Below are 17,923 nucleotides of genomic sequence, written 5' to 3'. Positions count from 1 at the left end.
TTGATGGTATTTTGATAGGGATTGCATTAAATGTGTAGATTGCTCAAGGTAGCATAGACATTTCAACAATATTTGTTCTTCCAATCCATAAGCATGGAACATTTTCCCATTTCTTTGTGTCTTCTTCAATTTCTTTCATAAGTATTCTATAGTTTCCAAAGTACAAATTCTTTTCCTCTTTGGCTAGATTTATTCCTAAGTATCTTATGGTTTTGGGTGCAACTGTAAATGGGATTGACTCCTTAATTTCTCTTTCTTCTGTCTTGTTGTTGGTATACAGAAATGCAATTGATTTCTGTGCATTGATTTTATATCCTGATGCTTTGTTGAATTCATGTATGAGTTCTATCAGTTTGGGGGTGGAGTCTTTTGGGTTTTCTACATAAAGTATCATATCATCTACAAAGAGTGAGAGTTTGGCTTCTTCATTGCCAATTTGGTTGGCTTTTATTTCTTTTGTTGTCTGATTGCTGAGGCTACAACTTCCAGTATTATGTTGAATAGCAGTGGTGTTAGTGGACATCCCTCCCATGTTCCTGACCTTAGGAGGAAAGCTCTCAGTTTCTTCCCATTGAGAATGATATTTGCTGTGGGTTTTTCATAGATGGCTTTGATGATATTGAGGTATGTAACCTCTATCACTACACTGTGAGGAGTTTTGATGATATTGAGGTATGTACCCTCTATCCCTACACTGTGAAGAGTCGAAAAAATACAAGAAAGGATGTTGTACTTTGTCAAACGCTTTTGCTGGATCTATTGAAAGTATCATATGGTTCTTGCCCTTTCTTTGATTATTGTAGTGTATGGCATTGATTGATTTGCAAATGTTGAACCAAACTTGCACCCCAGGAATATATCCCACTTGGTCATGGTGAATAATTATTTTAATGGATTATTAATGGATCCTATTACTTAGTATTTTTATGAGAATTTTTGCATCCATGTTCATCAAGGATATTGGTCTGTAATTCTCTTTTTTGATGGGATCTTTGTCTGGTTTGGGGATTAAGGTAATGCTGGCCTCATAAAATGAGTTTGGAAGTTTTCCTTCCATTTCTATTTTTTGGAACAGTTTCAGGAGAATAGGTATTAATTCTTCTTTAAATGTTTGTTTAAATTCCCCTGAGAAGTCATCTGGCCCTGAGCTCTTATTTTTGTGGAGATTTTTGGTTACTGCTTCAATTTCCTTGCTGGTTATGGGTCTGTTCAGATTTTCTATTTCTTCCAGGTTCTGTTTTGGTAGTTTATACATCTCTAGGAATGCATTCATTTCTTCCAGATTGTCAAATTTGTTGGCATATAGCTGCTCATGGTATGTTGTTATAATTGTTTGTACTTCTTTGGTGTTGGTTGTGATCTCTCCTCTTTCATTCATGATTTTATTAATTTGGGACCTTTCTATTATCTTTTTGATAAGTCTGGCTGGGGGTTTATCAATCTTATTAATTCTTTCAAAGAACCAGATCCTAGGTTCGTTGATCTGTTCTACTGTTCTTTTGGTTTCTATTTCACTGATTTCTGCTCTGATCTTTATTATTTCTCTTCTCCTGCTAGGTTTAGGCTTTATTTGCTGTTCTTTCTCCAGCTCATTTAGATGTAGGGTTAGTTTGTATATTTGAGAACTTTCTTGTTTCTTGAGAAAAGCGTGTGTTGTTATATACTTTCTTCTTAGGACCAACTTTGCAACATTCCAAAGATTTTGAAGAGTTGTGTTTTCATTTTCATTTGTTTCCATGAATTTTTAAAATACTTTTTTAATTTCCTGGTTGACCCATTCATTCTTTAGTGGGATGCTCTTTAGCCTCCATGTATTTGAGTTCTTTCCAACTTTTCTCTTGTGATTGAGTTCTAGTTTCAAAGCATTGTGGTCTGAAAATATAACCTAATGGCCAACAGACACATGAAAAAGTGCTCAACATCACTCAGCATCAGGGAAATGCAAATCAAAACTACAATGATATACCACCTCACACCAATCAGAATGGCTAAAATTAACAAGTCAGGAAATGACAGATGTTGACAAGGATGTGGAGAAAGGGGAACCCTCCTACACTGTTGGAGGGAATGCAGGCTGGTGCAACCACTCTGGAAAACAGTATGGATGTTCCTCAAAGTGTTGAAAACAGAGGTACCCTATGACCCAGCAATTGCACTACTGGGTATTTACCTTAATGATACAAATGTAGTGATATGAAGGGACATGTGCACCCCAGTGTTTATAGCAGCAATGTCCACAATAGCCAAACTATGGAAAGAGCCTAGATGTCCATAGGCAGATGAATGGATAAGAAGATGTGGTATATATATATAATGGAATATTATACAGTCATCAAAAAAAACAAAATCTTGCCATTTGCAATGACATGGATAGAACTAGAGGGTATTATGCTAAACAAAATAAGTTAGTCAGAGAAAGACAATTATCATATGATCTCACTGACATCCAGAATTTAAGGAACATGGGGAAGAGAGGGAAAAAAGTAAAACAAGATGAAACCAGAGAGATATACAGACTATAAGAAACTCTTAATCTCAGGAAACAAAATAAGTGTTGTTAGGCGGGGGGCAGGGATGGGGTGATTGGGTGATGGACATTGAGGAGGGTATGTGCTATTCTGAGTGCTTCAAATTGTGTAAGACTGATGAATCACAGACCTGTACCCCCGAAACAAAAAATACATTATATGTTAACAAAAAAATAAATTAAAATGAATGAATAAATAAGTAAATAAATAAAATTGGAGGGGAAAAGATAAATATGAGATTTACTTGGGGCTAAAAACCCAATTGCTTGAGTAAAACATGGGTAAGATACAGTATAAAGAAGCATATTTGACACTTTGGGTCTTTACTCAAAGAGTCAGCAGAAATATTGACTCTACAGAGGTTAGCACAAACTTTGGCTGCACAATAGTTAGTGTCTGGAACAATAGAGGTACAATCTTAGTCAGCTTGGCTTGGATCAGCCCTCCCCTAGAGTATTAAACTCAGTTCATAGAGTCCCACTTGTAGAGGGACTTGAGCAGAAGAAACTTGGTGGCATATGACTGTGAGTCAGGACATGCTGTCACGTGAATAAAAAGTAAAAACTGGGAGGTTTCTTCTGAAGGCAAAAAGACTCGGAGAGGGTGTAAGAGCCATTTTCACATAAATGAAGGATACAATGGCAATAAGGATTTAGAACTAGCATCAGGACCAAGAATGGAAGCCAGAGGAGACAGAACTTCAGCTCAAAGAAAAAAAAAATCCTAGGACCCCTCAGAGCTGCTTGAAAAAGAAGAGCTACCTCAGTAGACAGTATGTTCACCAGCGAAGACAATCTTTCAGGTGATGCTGTAGAGAGAATCAAAGGGGGATGGCTGGGAAAGCAACCAGTTACTTCCAACTCAAACCACAGATTTCAGTCTTCTGAAAAATTCTCTCCAAATTTGTAAGACTGATGTTCATTCCTTGATTAAAACAGGCAAATGAGGCTCTGTTGTTTGTACTGTAGGTTTATGCAAATGTCATTTAAAAGTATTTCTATTTATAAAACATCCTTAATCTATTTCATTGGGGAGAGAAAGAAGAGGAGACTTAAAATGTACTGATTCATGACAGGCGCTGTGGCCATAAATACATTTTATCTTTAACGTAATCCTAAACAACAGCCTATTACTATTTGCCTTAAATAGATCAGAAAACTATGACCCCTAGAAGTTACATAACTTGAATGAGATTGGGCGGGCCATAAATGAGAAATCAAAGACTAAAAATGGCCTTTTGAGATTTTAAGCTTCTGATTGGTTTGTTAAAAAAAAAAAATGGAAAGGGTATTGCTCTCACCTTACAATAAAAAATCCTGAATAATTTGTGAAATCATAATTTTACTTGAGTAAAAAAGATATCTGAGATTGCAGGACAAAACAACTAACCCAAAACCTAAATAATAGCAGATACATCTAAGGAGAGATAGGACACAAGCAACTGTTTATTTGCAGCAGACTATGGACATTATTCAAAATTTTTAATGAATTACTAAATGTTGAGCATGGATTAATGTGACAACCTCACTCTAAAACTAAGGTAACACTACAAGAATTTAAAGCCTTTATTGCCCTGAGAGTGACCATGGCAATAAGAAAACCCAAACACAACTCAACTTAGATTGACTCAAATTCTCATTCTAACAACTCAGGGAAGAGAGGGGAAGGATATCCACTTCCAGGCAGTAATGCTAGTTACATTAGTTTCCACTGTCCTATAAAAGATATCACCTTAAAAATAAAAAGCATAAGACATACATACAAGGAAGGGAGGTGGGAAGAAAAGAAGAAAAATATGATCAACCAAGAACAGATTTTAATATAACACAAATATTGAAACTATCAGACAAAAATAACTATAATTAACATGATAAAAACAGTAGAAAAAGTATTCAGCATGCATGTTCAGATGAGGAACTTCAACAGAGACATAAACACTATGAGGAAGAAGTCAATGAAATGAAATGTATGAAATAAAATAAAAATGAAAAGTATGATAAAAGAGTTGAAAATGCTTTAATGTGGGATGCCTGGGTGGTTCAGTCAGTTAAGCATCTGTCTTCAGCTCAGGTTGTGATTTCAGGGCTCTGGGATAGAGCCCCCAAAAGGGCTCCTTGCTTGGCAGGGAGCCTGCTTCTCTCTCTGACAAATAAATAAATAAAATCTTTAAAAATAATAATAATGATGATAAAAAAAAAACAAGCTGAGAGTTTTAGAGGGGAGGGGGTGGGGGAATGGGTGAACCTGGTGGTGGGTATTAAGGAGGACACATATTGCGTGGAGCACTGGGTGTGGTACATAAACAATGAATCTTGGAACACTGAAAAAATAAAATAAAATTATTTTTAAAAAAGAGCACATAGGAGACAGATAAAACCAAAAAAGAAAGAAAGAAAGAAAGAAAGAAAGAAAGAAAGAAAGAAAGAAAGAGCTTTAATGGCCTCCAAAATAGAATCAATACAGCTGAGGAAATTATCACTAAGCTGAAAGATAGGTCAATATAAATCATGTAAACTAAAACACAAAAAGAAAAATGTAGTGAAAAAAAAAAAAAGAGCACCCCAAAGCTGTTGGATAATATAAAACATTCTAAACATACATGCATGTGAAATCCCAGAAGGAAAGAAGAAGAACATGGCTGAAAAATATATTTGAACAGACAAGGGCCAAAAATTAATGACAGACATCAAATCACAGACCCAAATCCACAAAGAGTACCAAACGGAATAAATATACTCACTCCTTCAAAAATATATGAACACATTACATTCAAACTCTTGAAAACCAAAGATAAAGATAAAATCTTGAAGGCAGCCACAGGAATGGAAAAGACACTATATAGAAAGAAACAAATATAAGGATTACAGAAGACTTTCATCAGAAACTACACAAGCCTGAAGACAATACAGTGGCATATTTAAAGGGCTGAAAGGAAAAAAAAATCAAATACATATTCTATAAAACACCTTTTCAAAATTAAGAAGAGTGCTTGCTTCAGCAGTATATACACTAAAACTGGAATGACACAGAGAAGATTAGCATGGCCTTTGCACAAGGATGGCAAGCAAATTTGTGAAGTGTTCCATATTTTTTTTAAAAAAGTAAATAAAATAAAGTTAAGGAGAAATAAAAATATGTTTATCAAACAAAATGAAAAACTCCATTTCCAGTATACCTGCTCTAAATGTAGAAGGAAGTTCTTCAGATAGAATACATATGATATAAAAGCCTGCATCTATATAAAGAAATGAAAGCACTGCCAATGACATAAGTGAAATGTCATAATACTAATTCTGCTCTGAAAGTTAATGAACTTTTTCAGTGAAGAATCAAATAGTAAATACTTTAGGCTCTGTGAACCACATATGGTCTCTGTCACATATTCTTTGTTTTTTTGTGTGTGTTATTTTTATCTGCTATATTTTGTTCTGAATTTCTGAGAACACTTTAAAATGTAAAAATCATCATTAGCTTGAAGACAATACCACACAGGCTTCAGGGGTTCCACTTCTGGGGTGATGAAATAAATAAGTGCTTCTCTATTCTTCAAATGTTTTTCTACTAAGTACAACTAAAGTCCCTTGGATATTATATATAAAATAAACAGCAGAAGACTGAACAGTGAGGAGGGAACATAAGATGAGCCACTGACTGAGGGACCCATGGGAAAACAGTGCTACATCTCTTGGGTTTTATTTTTGCCTCATTTATCCCAGACTTGTAGTAGAAGGAGGTAACTACCAAAACTGCAAACAAGCACAGATTTTTCAAACTCTCAATAAATACCTACTTTTATTGGGAGTTCAAACTTAATTAAAGACCAGCAAAGGGACTGTCCAGCAAGACAGAGAACTTTTAGACAAAAAACACCAGCCAAACACCACAGAAAAACTGTGGTCCTACTGCACTCACACTAGCAAGAGCCAGTGGAAAGCCTGGACTTTAACCTAACTTCCATCAGAGAGCTATCAGAGAAGGATGTCTGACTTTCATTGCCCTGAGCAATAAGGTCTCTGCAGGAGAGACCATATGGGAGTCTGGACTTCCACTCTCCACTAACAGAAAAGAGGTGCTCTTGCCCCTCTCCATGGGTGGAATCAGAGGCAGCCTAGTGGATAGTCATGACTTTTACCACTGCCCAATGGTAAGGAGACCAACACCCTTGGCTTCAGTGGAGGCTGTATGGGGAATAGTAATGAGTCATTCTTATCCTCCCAGCCATAGTAGTATTAACAAAGGTCTAGTGAAGGGCCAAAGTAGCAAACCAAAAATTTCCAGCTTTCAGTTGTAAATCACTTGTCATAACAGGAACCATAAAATGTCAACTTCAATGAAAAGAGACAGCAACAGAAGCAAAACTGAGATGACACAGATGTTTGAATAACCTTACAAAGATTTTAAAGCAGTCATCATAATAATGCTTCAATAAATAATTATAAATATGTTTGAAACAAACAAAAAACAGGAAGTCTCAGCAGAGATATAAAAGAAACAAATAAGAATGTGAAAGAAATTATAGAACTAAAAAATGCAATATCCAGGGGTGCCTGGGTGGCTCAGTGGGTTGAGCCTCTGCCTTCAGCTCAGGTCATGATCTCAGGGTCCTGGGATCTAGCCCCACATCAGGCTCTCTGTTCACCAGGGAGTCTGCTTCCCTCTCTCTCTCTGCCTACTTGAGATCTCTGTCTGTCAAATAAATAAATAAAATCTTAAAAATATATACATAATATCTCAAATAATAAAATCAATGGATGGGCTCATAGCAAAATGGAGGGAACAGAGAAAAGAATCAATAAACTTGAAGGTAAAACAATAGTAATTACCCAATTAGTATAGAGAAAAAAAATACACTGAAAAAAAAAAAAAAAAGGAACAGAGCTTCAGTGACATACAAGATTATAGCAAATGATTGAATACTCATATCACTGGAGCCCAAAGGAAAAAAAAAAAAAAGAAAGAAAGAAAGAAAGAGAATGAGACTGAAAAAGCATTTGAATAAATGATGACTGAAATTTTCCCAAATTTGGCAAAAAAAACAAGATTTAAAAAGCTTAGAGAATTCCAAACAGGAAAAACCTGAATAAATTTACTCCAAAATGCATCATAATCAAATTTCTGGAAAGACAAACAAAAAATTATGGAAAGCAGTAAGGGAGCAATTATACCTTACCTATAAGAGAAAACAATTCAAATGACAGCATTTTTGTTACAAACTAGGGAGGAAGTAGCATAATAGTTTTCAAGTGCTGAAATAAAAAACCCAAAATTATACATGCAGAGAAAATATCCTTCAGAATTAAGGGTAAATCAAGATCCTCAAACAAAGGAAAACTAAGAAAATTTTTTACCACAGCTTACCTGAAAGAAATGGCCAAAAGGAGTTTTCTGAACAGAATGGAAATGTTGAAAGAAGTGCCCTTACAGCATTAGAGTGGGGAAAAAAGCAAAGAAAATAATCAAAGAAAAGAATAAAACACAAACACACACACAAAACTTCTTAGGGGCACCTGCATGGCTCAGTCAGTTAAGTGTCTGCCTTTGGCTTAGGTCATGATCTCAGAGTCCTGGGATGGAACCCCACATTGAGCTTCCTGCTCAGTGGGAGTCTGCTTCCCCCTCTCCCTCTGCCTCACACTCCCCCACCTGTGCACTCTCTCTCTCTCAAACAAATAAATAAAATCCTTTTTTTTTTTTTAAAGGAAGCAAAGGGGCACCTGGGTGGCTCAGTGGTTAAAGCCTCTGCCTTCGGCTCAGGTCATGATCCCAGGGTCCTGGGATCAGGCCTCACATCAGGCTCTCTGCTCAGCGGGGAGCCTGCCTCCTCCTCCTCTCTCTCTCTGCCTGCCTCTCTGCCTACTTGTGAACTGTCAAATAAATAAAAATCTTTAAAAAAAATAAATAAATAAAAATAAAAATAAAAATAATAAAAAGAAAGCAAAACATGGGTAAATATAATACATTTTCCTTCTTCTTTTGAATGTTCTAAATTATGTTTGAAAATTGAGCCAAAATTATAACACTGTTGTATGTGGTCCTAAATGTGTGTAGAGGAAATATGTAAAACAATTACAAAATAAATTTGGAAAGGTAAAAGAACTTAAAGGGAAAAGTTTTCTATACTTAATTAGGTAAAGTGTGGACAACTGTAGGTTCTGATTTGCATATATATATATACAGAGATACCACAAAAATATCTATCCAAAATATATACTATAGATGTGAAGAAAAGGGAATTCCCATGCACAGTTGGTGGGAATGCAAGTTCATTGCAGTCGCTATAGAAAACAGTATGAGGCTTCCTCAAAAAATTAGTAAAACAAGGAGGGGCAAGATAGTGGAGAAGTAGGAGACCCGGTTTCAACTGGACCCCTAAAGTGAGCTAAATATCTACCAGAACGCTCTGAACACCCATGAAATCAGCCTGAGATGTAAGATTATACACTTCTGGATCTCTACAGGGGCAGAAGACGTCAGTGGAGAGGGTGCACATTGCCTGGATCATGGTTGATATATTCAGCTATACATCCTCTCAACTACCTCTCACCAAAATGACTAGGAGGAGGAACAACCAACAGAGGAAAAATTCAGAGACTATGCCCTCTGCAACAGAACTGTTGGATATGGATATAAACAGTATGCCGGAAAGGAAATTCAGGGTAACAATTATCCAGGCAATGGCTAGGTTGGAGAAAATGGTTAGTGACAACATAGAATATCTAAGGGCAGGAGTGAGAGTCAATCTGGCAGAAGTTAAAAATGCTATCAGTGAGATCCAATCTAATCTAAATACTCTAACAGCTAGGGTAACTGAGGCAGAAAATAGAATTAGTGATCTAGAGGACAAGCTGATAGAGAAAAAAGAGGAGGCCTGGAACAAACAGCTTAGAAGCCATAAAAACAGAATTAGGGAAATAAATGATACTATGAAATGTTCCAGCATCAGAATTATTGGGATCCCGTGGGGGAGGGGGGGAGCGGATAGAAAGAAGACTAGAAGATACAGTTGAACAAATTTTCCATGAAAAATTTCCCAATCTGGGGAATGGAACAAGTGTTCATGTCCTAGAGGCAGAAAGGACACCCCCCAAGATCAATGAATCTAGAAAAACCTCCAGACACTTCATTGTGAAATTCACAAATCATAATTTTAGGCAGAGGTCCTAAGGGCAGCTAGGTGGAAGAGATTCCTTACATACAGAGGAAGGTTCATCAGAATAACATCAGACCTGTCCACAGAAACCTGGCAAGAGAGAAAGGGCTAGCAAGACATATTCAGGGCACTAAATGAGAATAACATGCAGTCAAGAATACTTTATCCAGCAAGGGTGACATTCAAAATGGATAGAGTGATAAAGAGCTTCCAAGAGCAGCGAGGTTTAAGAGAGTATGTGAACACCAAGCTGGTACTACAAGAAATATTAAGGAGGGGTTCTATAAAAGAAGAACGAACCCAAGAGTGATATAGAACAGAAATATACAGAGACAGTCTATAGAAACAAGTACCTCACAGGTGGCATGATGTCAATAAAAACTAATCTTTCAATAATCACTCTCAACATGGACAGCCTAAATGCTCCCATAAAAATGGCACAGACTTGCAGACTGGATAAAACAACAGAACCCATCCATATGCTGTCTACAAGAGACACATTTGGAAACTAAAGATACATCCAGACTGAAAGTGAAGGGATGGAGAAGGATCTTTCTTGCCAATGGGCCTCAAAAGAAAGCTGGGGTAGCAATTCTCATATCAGATATTCTCATATCTGATATTCTCATATCAGATAAGTTAGATTTTTAAGCTAAAGACTGTAGTCAGAGATACAGAAGGATATTACATCATTCTTAAAAGGTCTATCCACCAAGAAGATCTAACAATTGTAAATATTTATGTCTCTAATATGGGAGCAGCCAACTACATAAGCCAACTGTTAATCAAAATAAAGAGTCATATTGATATGAATACATTAATTGTAGGGGATCTGAACACACCACTCTCAGTAATAGACAGATCATCCAAGCAGAAAATCAATAGAAACAAGAGCATTGAATGACACATTGAACCAGATAGACCTCACAGATATATACAGAACATTCTGCCCTAAAACAACAAAATACTCATTCTTCTCAAGCAAACATGGAACTTTCTCCAGAATAGACCACATACTGGGTCACAAATCAGGGCTCAACCAATACCAAAAGATTGAGATTATTCCCTGCATATTCTTATACCACAATGTTTTGAAACTGGAACTCAACCACAAGAAAAAGTTTGGAAGGAATTCAAACACTTGGAAGCTAAAGACCATCTTGCTCAAGAATGTTTGGATCAACCAGGAAATCAAAGAACTTAAACATTTCATGGAAACCAATGAGAATAAAGACACATCCATCCAAAACGTATGGGATACAGCAAAGGCAGTCCTATGATCCAGTACTTCTACTAGTTATTTACCCAAAGAAAACAAAAACATTTCTTTAAAAGATATATGCACATCTATGTGTGCTGCAGCATAATTTACAATAGCCAAGATATGAAAGCAAACGAAGTGTCCATCAATGGTTACCTAAAAAAGAAGTGATGCACACATACACACACACTAAGGAATACTACTCAGCCATAGAAAAGAATGAGATCTTGCCATTTGTGACAATGTGAATGGATTTAAAGGGCATTATACTAAGTGAAATAAGTCAGACAAAGATAAATACCATATGATTTCATTATAAGTGGAATCTGAAAAAAAAAAAAAGCAAATAAACAGACTCAAATACTGAGAACAAACTTGGTAGTTGCCAAAGGAAAGGTGGGGTGGGGCAGGATGGATTAAATAAGTGAAGGAGAATAAGAGGTACAAACTTCTAGTTATAGAATAAATAAATCATGGAGATGAATGTATAGCACAGGGAATATAGTCAGTAATCCTGTAATACTGTTGTATGGTGACAGATGGTGACTACACTCATTTTGGTGAGCATTGAGTAATGTATAGAATTACTGAATCATTAGTATAAGATTGCATGTCAACTGTACTTCAATAATAAATAATAAAAACACTATAGATAAATTAAAATTATAAAAAAGAAATAACCCACCAGGAAAAAAAAATAAAAAGAAAACAGACATGAAAAACAGAACAGAAACAAAAATTAAAACACCAGACTTAAACCCTGAAAGTTCAATAATTATATTAAATGTGTATGTTCTAATTTCAGAGGGAATAAAAACTTTATGCTGCAACCAGTAATTTTCTCCAATTATAATGGTATAGAAAGGTTGATGTTAAAAGGATATAAAAAGATATACCACATAGATACTAATCCAAAGAGAGCATGAGTGACTATACTAGCCACATAAAATAAACTTCAGAACAAAGAAAATTAGCAGAGACAGAGAGTGGTGTAACATAATGATAAAAGGGTCAATCCACCAAGAAGACATAAGAATCCTAAATGCATCCTCATAAAACAATATATCTACAAAATATATGAGGCAAAACTGATAAAATTTTAAAAAGAAATAGTCAAATTCTTATTTTAGAAGTCGGGACTTCAATATCCATCTCTCAACAATGGATAGAGCAAGAGACAAAACCAGTAAGGAATAGAACATGACAAAACCATCAACTGAAAGTTCTAATCAAAACCTATGAAAGCTTCATCCAGCAAAAACAGAATACACATTCTTTTCAAGCACCATAGAACATACACCAAGCTAAACATATCTTGGTCATAAAACAAACCTTAAAGATTAAAATCCTATATTATGTATTCTCTGACTACAATAGTATCAAAAGAACAGAAATAAAAGAACATAATGATAACAGAAAAGTCCTCAAACACTTGGAAACTAAAAGACATCTAAATAAGCTATGGGTAAAACAGAATTCTCAATAGAACTTTTAAAAACACATTGAGCTGAAAGAAAATAAAAATACAGCATATCAAAATTTGTGGGAAAAAGCTAAAGAGGCATATATATAAGTCTGCTTGGGCTACCATAACAAAATACTGCAAAAATTTATGAAAAGTTCAATAAAATTGACAAACCTCTAGCGAGAAAAAAGAGAAAAAAACACAAATTACCCATATAAGGAATGACAGGAGATGTCACTAAAGACCTAGCAGACATCAAAAGATAATGAGAATATTACAAACAACTCTCTATACATAAATTTGACAATTTGATGAAATGGGTCAATTCTTCAAAAAGTATAAACTATCATAACTCATGCAATATGAAATAGTTAATTTGAAAGTTCTATAACTACTAAAGAAATTGAATTCATAGTTAAAGTCTGCCCTAAAAAAACTCTAAGCCAATATAATTTCACTGGAGAATTCTACCAAATATTAGAACACTAATAATAATAGAACACTAATTCTACACAATATTTTCTGAAAATAGAAGAGGAAAAATTTCCTATTAATTTTACAAGGTTAATGTTACCTCAATACTAAAAGTAATAATAAAAAACAGTACAATAAAGGAAAACTACAGACTGAATATGGACAAAAATCATTAACAAAATATTAGCAAATATAATTCAGCAATGTATGAAATATAGCATATACAAATAGAATATATTCCAGGATTCAAGGGTAGTTCAAATACTGAAAATCAATCAACATCATCCATCATATTAACATCATAAAGAAAAAAAATCACATTAGCATTTTAATCGGTGCAGAAAACTCATTCAAGAAAATTTAACCTCAATTCATGATAGTAATTCTCAGATCTAGGAATAGAAGAGAACTCCCTCAACATGATAACGAGCACCTACCAAAAAAAAAAAAAAAAAAAAAAAATTTTACAACTACCACTGTACTTGATTGTCAAGGACTGAGGCTTTCTCCCTAAGACTGGAAACAAAGCAAGTACAGCCCCTGTCACCATTCTTACTCAACACAGGGCTGGGTCCTGCCCACTGAAATATGGTAAGAAAGAAAAGGAACACAGAACAAAAAGGAAGCACTAAAACTGTCATTATATGCAGGTGACATTATGATCTTTGTAGAAATTCCTGAGGAATCTGCAAAAATAAAATCCTAGAACTAATAAATGAGCTTATTAGGTTTATAGAAATAAACATCAACAAACAAAAATCAGCTATATTTCTATAGTCTAACAATGAACATTTGAACAACAAAATTTTAAAATATAGTATTATTTAAAGTGACTCAAAAATGAAATGCTTAGGTGTAAATCTAACAAAATATGTACAGATGTTGTATTCTAAAAAATAAAAAATACTGATGAAAGAAATCAAAGATTTAAATAAATGGAAAGATAGTCCATTTTCATGTATTAGAAATCTTAATATAAGTGAAAATGTCAATACTCCCCATACTGTTACACATGTTTGATACAATTCCTATCAAAATCCCAGCATGGTTTTTACTGATTTTTATGTATAAATTTATATGAAAATGGAAAGGAACAAGTGAGTTAAACGCTTTTGAAAAAAAGAGAGAGAGAATAAAGTTGGGAGTTTTCAGACTATCTGATTTTAAAACTTATATAACCCCAGTAATCAGACTGCATGGCACTGGTGGAGGAACAGACCCATAACAACAGAACAGAATAGAGAATCCAGAAACAGACAGACATATATATGCCCAATTGAATTTTTTACAAATGTTCAAAAGCAGTGTGATCAAGGAAGCCCTTCAGTAAATAATCAGGCATACATAAGACAAAACAAAACAAAAAAATTTGACCTAAGCCTCGCACTTTGAGCAGTAATTAAAACAAACTAGAAAGGGGCTTTAGCATTTAAAACATAAGATTATAAAACACTCCCCCCACCAAAAAAAAAAGAAAAAAAAATAATTCTTTAGGCTATAAGGCTAGCCAGAGTAGTGAGACTTAGTACCAAAAAGCATGATCCATAAAAGAAGAAAATTAAAATTAAAAACTTTTGTTCTCCTGGATAGCCTGGGTGGTTCTGTTGTTAAGAGTCTGCCTTCTGCTCAGGCCATGATCCCAGGGTGCTGGGATCGAGCCCTGCATGGAGCTCCCTGCTCTGCAGGAAGCCTGCTTCTCCCTCTCCCACACCCCCTGCTTGTGTTCCCTCTCTTGCTGTGTCTCTCTCTGTCAAATAAATAAATAAAATATTTTTTAAAAATTTTAAAAACTTTTGTTCTCCTGAGTGGCTCAGTGGGTTAAGTGTCTAACTCTTGATTTCACCTCAGGTCATGATCTCAGGGTCGTGACATTAAGCCCCACATCATGCTCCACACTGGGCATGATGTCTGCTTAAGATTCTTTCTCTCCCTCTCCCTCTGCTCTACTCCCAGCCCTGCTCACTCTCTCTCTCTCTCTAAACAACAACAACAACAAGGGTGTGGGTGGCTCAGTCGGTTGAGCATCTGCCTTCGGCTCAGGTCATGATCTCAGGGTCCTGGAATCAGGCCCTGTGTTGGGCTACCTGATCAGTGGGGAGTCTGCTTCTCCCTCTTCCTCTGCACCTCCCCCTCAAGTTCATGCTCTCTCTCTCTCACTCTTTCTCTCTCTGTCTCAAATAAATAAAATCTTTTAAAATATATCTAACATCAACAACAACAAAACCCTTTTGTTCTGAGAAAGAATTTTTTGAGGGAATAAAAAGACAAGTTATGGAGTAGTGGAAAATATTTGCAACCAACATACTTGACAAGGACTATTATCTAGAATATATAAAGAAGTCTCTAAAACACGACAGTAAAAATGAAACAATCCATTTAGAATATGGGCAAGGGTCTGAGTGGACATTTTACTGAAGAGGATATAGAGATGACTAGGAAGCCCATGAGAAGATGTTCAGAGTCACCAACCATTGGAGAAATGCAAAACAAAACCACAATGAGCTATCACTATACAGCTATCAAAATGCCAAAATTAAAAAATAGTAACAACACCAAAAGCTTGTGCGAATACATAGAAACTTGATCAAAATATATATTATGGTAGGAATATAAACGGCAATTCTGTTTGATAATTTATTTAAAAAAGAACATACGGAGAGGAGCCCACATGGGGTAAAGCAGAGGGACCAGTATGGCCCCAAGCTTGAGGTGGACACAGGCTTGCTTGCTTATAGGATGGCGCTGCCCAGGCAAATGGCCACTAGCCTATTGCATGACTGCATTTCTGTGAGATGTCCAGAAAAGGCAAATCTGAAGAGACAGAGTAGGTGGGTGGTTGAGATTGGCAGCAGGGGTCCCAACCATAAAGGAGCCAGAGATGACATAAAAATTAAGAGTGCCTCATGGCCATGTTTGCACAACTCTGTGGATTTCCTAAAAATCTGATTGCACACGTGGGACGAGTGAATTTGGGGGTATGTCAAGTAGACCTTGATACAGCGGTTTAAAGCAGAGAAGGATATCCTGATCAGAGAGAGAAATACAAGTTAAACTAAGTGTGATTTTTTTTACCTAATATCTTGGCCAAAAAAAAAAATTGTTTTGAATATTAGTAAGTCACACTGTTGACATTGATGGAAGGAAACTGTAACCAACAGTGAGAGGATTTCCTTGAGTACCTCTCTCAGCCTTGGGATCTCACCCAGGAAATAACGGGGTTCTGGGTTCAATTCCTACCATGTCAGCCCTTCGTGCATCTGACAAGTTTTTAATCCATTTGATCTTTGGCCTCCTGGTGTGTGAAGTGGGAAGGACAGGACTTACATAGGAAGTGTACACCGTGTTTAAGACACGAGACGACAGTGGTGCTCTGAGGCTCAGCCCTGTCCTGGCAGCTTGCCCACAGCACACTCTGTCCTTGGCCTCCCTCTCCCCGTTGCAGGAAATAAAAGTAGATGTCTCTTTGAGTCAAAGGTAAACCATGCTAAAGAAAACCAAGCAAAAGAAAACACGCCACATACACCCGAGTTCATAGCAACGTTATTCACAATAGCTCAGAGCTGGAAACAGCCCAGAGGTTGCTCAGTAAGTGCAAGGTGGCCGCAGAAGTAACTATTGCAATTTTCAACATTTGGACGCTTCCAATGGAGGGATGCTTCATGGTATAAGATTCAGGAAAGTGTTGTCCCACTGAGTCCCGTGGTCGAGGAAAGCCTGCCTGGTCACGTGGTTCCAGACACCAGGAATTCCAGGCTCATGGGCCTTGGAGGAAGACTCAGCCAATCCCTCCCTACCCTGCCCACCTTCTCCGGCCGGTGGAGACTCCCCACGTAAATATTCCCCAGCCTTTGGCTCTGAGCTGGGCAAGGACAGAGGTTTTCCTACACTTCCTGGACTACACCCTGAGGTGCCCAGTGTACCATTGACCAAGAATAGTAGGAAGCCTCCATGCTCCATGACCTCGAGCAAATGGCTTTACTTCTCTGGGATCTCAAATACTTCATGCCCTCCTCATGGGGTGGTGGGGGAGAGACAAATACAGGAAAGACTATGCCTCGGGCACTGGGCATGCCAATTAGCAAACACACCCCATGCAGCAAATGAAGCCTTCATTGACTGAGCCACCTAGATCCTAGGTCCTTGTGGCTGGTGGCTTCTCCCTGGGTTCTGCTGTATTGAGGCTCCTTGACTCACTTGTCAGTCCGTTCGTCCGTCCGTCCATCCGTCTGTCTACTTTCAGTCAGCTTTCTGCCAGCCAGCACCAAAGCTAAATGACACCAGGGATGCGTCCGAGACCTCCCCCCACCCCACCCCAGCTGAGGGGAAGGCAGCCACAGCCCAAGGCAGCTCAAGCAGTGGAGTACTTGGCAGGTCACAAATGACACTTCTGAACGCAAGTCCTCGCCCCGAGAGGAACTGTCTTGGCAGATATGCATCTTTCTGGGGACTTATGTCTCGTCTCCACCGGTCTGGCAGCTGGGACAGCTGATGGCAGCTGGGACCTTGCACCCTCCCTGCTGGGATCTCCATGCACCCATCTGCAAAATTGGGACAGCGACAGTCTAAACAACATCGTTTGTTGAATTTGTCATTTGTTGAAACCCATGATTTAAAAATAAATAAATAAAAGAAAATCTTAGGATAATATTCATAAATGACTCATAAATGATTGATACAGATGCAGCTCTGCTGGAAAGACACTGTTAATTCCTTCAGGGCTGACCTCTGCTCTCATGGGGCTTCTTGTTTCAGAGAGCAGGTTCCTGTCCGTGAGGCTTCAGCCCTGCTCACAGGCCTCACAACTCATCCCCAGCCTCAGGAATGTCCCCTCCAGAATTCACATCCATTGCCATCTACATTGTCATGTTGTTTTCCTTGTGATGAGGACCTTGAAATATACAGCTGAGTGTTAGTTACCATAGTCCCGGTGCTGTACATGACATCCCCATGACTGACTTTGTAGCTGGGACTTTGACCTTGTTAACCCCTTTGCCCATTCCCCACCACATAGCCTCAAATCTGTTCTCCATATTGATAAGTTTGGG

The 17,923-nt window shown here is 37.2% G+C and overlaps 1 non-coding gene across 1 annotated transcript; it reads left to right on the top strand.

Moving 5' to 3' along the window:
• The first annotated feature begins 5,513 nt into the window (after window positions 1-5,513).
• LOC116858428 lies at window positions 5,514-5,620 on the top strand. Its single transcript, XR_004380912.1, has one exon. It is a non-coding gene; the product is annotated as a U6 spliceosomal RNA (small nuclear RNA).
• The last annotated feature ends 12,303 nt before the right edge of the window (window positions 5,621-17,923 follow it).

This window comes from Lontra canadensis, unplaced genomic scaffold (assembly GCF_010015895.1).
Source record: "Lontra canadensis isolate GAN:19392208 unplaced genomic scaffold, GSC_riverotter_1.0 scaffold136, whole genome shotgun sequence".
NCBI lineage: Eukaryota > Metazoa > Chordata > Mammalia > Carnivora > Mustelidae > Lontra > Lontra canadensis.
The sequence above is the reverse complement of the archived record's forward strand: the minus strand, read 5'-3'. Positions and strand labels throughout refer to the sequence as shown.